This window comes from Phacochoerus africanus, chromosome 5 (assembly GCF_016906955.1).
Source record: "Phacochoerus africanus isolate WHEZ1 chromosome 5, ROS_Pafr_v1, whole genome shotgun sequence".
NCBI lineage: Eukaryota > Metazoa > Chordata > Mammalia > Artiodactyla > Suidae > Phacochoerus > Phacochoerus africanus.
This window is the reverse complement of record NC_062548.1, coordinates 116,446,990-116,451,093: the sequence shown is the minus strand read 5'-3', so window position 1 is coordinate 116,451,093 and position 4,104 is coordinate 116,446,990.

Here is a 4,104-nt window from a genome sequence, read left to right as displayed (position 1 = left end):
AGGCCGTCAAGGATGTAGCTCCAGGACCAGACATCCCCTGGGGACCGAGACCCAGCCTCTTTATCCAAAGTGCTCTGGATTCTTCCATGACCCAAAATGCCAAAAAACCTGGAGCAGATGACTACCAGATCTGAATGTGGGGGCCTCCCAGTCAAGCAGGGCTGGCCACTGCCATCACTGCATCCAAGGGGTAGCCAGTCTGGAACCACCCTCGAGGCCCCAGTCAACATTAAGAGCTGACCCACAAAGAGTTTGGGGAGAGGTTTGGCCAGCAGCTGCAGGTGGTCTTGGTGTCACAGGAGGACCAGGGTCAGAAGCCAGGAAGTTCTGTCCAAAACTGCTGCAGGACACCTGGGAGCAGGAGCTGGCTAAAACTGGCTGAGGGGTTCAGGGACCCTATCCACCCGGCTGGGCTCAGGGGCCCTACTGCTTAGCAGGTGGGAAGCGGGAAGGAAATCAGCATGATTTGTCTTCAACACAGGTGTTTTTGGGTTTTTTTTTGTTTTTTTGTCCTTTTAGGGCCGCACCTGCAGCATGTGGAGATTCCCAGGCTAGGGGTCTAATTGGAGCTGTAGCCACCGGCCTACGCCACAGCCACAGCAACACAGGATCCGAGCCGCGTCTGCGACCTACACCACAGCTCACGGCAACACTAAAGGAACTCCGACACAGGTGTTATTAAGAAGTACTTTTTTTGACTTCCAGATGTACAAGGCCTTCAAAATATTTTAGTATTAGTAATTCATGAAATGTTCAAAATCAAAATGTATCAAAAGATCAACTTCCCATCGTGGCGCAGTGGTGAATGAATCCGACTAGGAACCATGAGTTTGCGGGTTTGATCCCTGCCCTTGCTCAGTGGGTTAAGGACCCAGCATTGCTGTGAGCTGTGGTGTAGGTCACAGACGTGGCTCGGATCCCGCGTTGCTGTGGCTCTGGTGTAGGCTGGTGGCTACAGCTCCGATTCGACCCCTAGCCTGGAACCTCCATATGTCACACATGCGGCCCTAGAAAAGACAAAAAAAGAAAAAAAAATGTATCAAAGGATCAGAAAGGAGTTCCCGTCATGGCGCAGCAGAAACCAATCTGACTAGGTACCATGAGGTTTCGGGTTTGATCCCTGGCCTCGCTCAGTGAGTTAAGGATTCAGCATTGCCATGAGCTGTGGTGTAGGTTGCAGACGCAGCTCAGATCCTACGTTGCTGTGGCTGCGGTGTAGGCCAGCAGCAACAGCTCCAATTAGACCCCTAGCCTGGGAACCTTCATATGTCTCAGGTGCAGCCCTAAAAGGACAAAAGACAAAAGACAGGAAAAAAAAAAAAAGAGAGAGATCAGAAAGATGAAAGAAAAGGCTCCCCTTCCAGCCCTGTCTCCTTATTGTCCTGGCCCCTCTCACAGGCATTATCATTGTTAGTTTCTTCTATACTCTTCCAGAAAGACTTTGTGCTATACAAACAAGCATTAATATATAGTTTTCCTCACTATTGTTACTACAAAAGGTGGCGTATTATCTATTATTGTGCATCTTTTCTTCTTAAGAATACAAAGGAGGAATTCCCGTCATGGCTCAGTGGTTAGTGAACCGGACTAGCACCCATGAGGACGGGGGTTAATTCCTGGCCTCGCTCAGTGGGTTAAGGATTCAGCATTACTGTGAGTTGTGGTGTAGGTTGCAGACACGGCTTGGATCTGGCATTGCTGTGGCTGTGGCACAGACCAGTGGCCGTGGCTCCAATTGGACCCCTAGCCTGGGAACCTCCATATGCCAAGGGTGCTGCCCTACAAAGAAAGAAAGAGAAAAAAAAAAGAATACAATGGAAATGAGAGCTATATTAATGACTCATATATTAGATTTTTTTTTAATTATTGAGAAACATATCAGGAGCATATAAGACATATTTTTATTTATTTATTTATTTGTCTTTTTGCTATTTCTTTGGGCTGCTCCCATGGCATATGGAAGTTCCAAGGCTAGGGGTCGAATCGGAGCTGTAGCCGCCGGCCTACGCCAGAGCCACAGCAACGCGGGATCCGAGCCGCGTCTGCAACCTACACCACAGCTCACGGCAACGCCGGATCCTTAACCCACTGAGCAAGGGCAGGGACCGAACCCGCAACCTCATGGTTCCTAGTCGGATTCGTTAACCACTGCGCCACGACGGGAACTCCAAGACATATTTTTAATGTTCGAAGTGAAGCTTCACGTTATTCCCACATAGTGAGGAACTAGAACAGAGCTGGTACCTGCAAAGCCCCTCCCTGATCACGTCACCCACAGTTTTCACTAAGTAACGACTCTCCTGCCTTTGGCAATAATCATTCCTTTGCTTTTCTTTATGGTTTTGCTGCCTTTGTATAGGTGCACATAGAATAGAGCTTCATTTCTTTCTGCTTTGACAACTTCTCTGATTTGCTTTTTTAAAAATCAACACTGGCTTCGAAATACCAGCATTTTTAGCAACATGGATGGACGTAGAAACTATCATGCTAAGCGAAGTCAGCCATGCAATGAGACACCAACATCCAACGCTTTCACTGACATGTGGAATCTGAAAAAAGGACAGACGGAACTTCTTTGCAGAACAGATGCTGACTCACAGACACTGAAAAACTTATGGTCTCCGGAGGAGACAGTTTGGGGGGTGGGGGGATGTGCTTGGGCTGCGGGATGGAAATCCTGTGAAATCAGATTGTTATGATCATTATACAACTACAGATGTGATAAATTCATTTGAGTAATAAAAAAATGAAAAAAAAAAATCAACACTGACTTGTTTATGAGTGTGGTTGTGGTTAATTTTTGTCATTGCTGCAGAGCCGTTCCTATGAGAAGGTAACACTCGCTTCTATGAACCCTTGAATTGTCTCCAGTTTGGGGTTATTATGTTGCAATGAGAGTTCTCACACATCTCCTGCTTTAGGGCAACAAATTTTAAGGTGTGGTTCACGAACTCCTAGGGATCCCAAGGTCCTTATCAAAGTGTCACTGAAGTTAAAGCAATTTCATCAGTGATAATACTGAGGTATAACCTGCCCTTTTCACTCTTTGGACGTTTGCACTTATGGTCCGAGAGCCACAATGAGTAAAACTAACCACATTAGCACAAATTAAGTCAATGTTTCCAACCTATACTTGGAGTCATTTTTGCAAGTCTGGCAAGTATGTACTTGTATCTTGTTCTGGCTTTTCATTGCCAGGTCCCTCATTACTCACAAGCCTGAATTCCTCATAGACCATTTGGATTTCCTCTTTTGTAAAACCTCAATTCAAATATTTTCCCCTCCCAGACACCTATGGTCAATTAATCTTCGACAAAGGAGGCAAGAATATAAAATGGGGAAAAGACAGTCTCTTCAGTAAGTGGTGCTAGAAAAACTGGACAGCTGCGTGTAAAGCAATGAAACTGGAACACACCGTCACACCATGCACAAAAATAAACTCAAAATGGCTTAAAGACTTAAACATAAGACACCATGAAACTCCTAGAAGAGAACATAGGCAAAACATTCGCTGATATCAACCTTACAAATGCTCTCTCAGGTCAGTCTCCCAAGGCAATAGAAATAAAAGCAAAAATAAACCAATGGGACCTATTAAAACTGACAAGCTTTTGCATAGCAAAGGAAACCATTAAAAAAAAAAAAACCAAAAAGACAACTTATAGAAGGGGAGAAAATAGCTTCAAATGATGCAACTGACAAGGGCTTAATTTTTTTAAATATGCAAACAACATATACAACTCAACAGCAAAAAAGCCAACAACTCAATGGAAAAATGGGCAAAAGACCTGAAGAGACATTTCTCCAAAGAAGATATACAGATGGCCAACAAGCACAGGAAAAAATGCTCAACATCCCTGATTATTAGAGAAATGCAAATCAAAACCATTATGAGGTACCACCTCACACCAGTCAGAATGGCCATCATTAAGAAGTCCACAAATAACAAATGCTGGAGGGGGTGTGGAGAAAAGGGAACCCTCCTGCACTGTCGGCGGGAATGTAAATTGGTGCAATCACTATGGAAAACAGTATATTTCTAAGTATACTTAGAAAACTATGCATAGAGCTACCAAATGACCCAGCCATCCCCCTCTTGGGCAT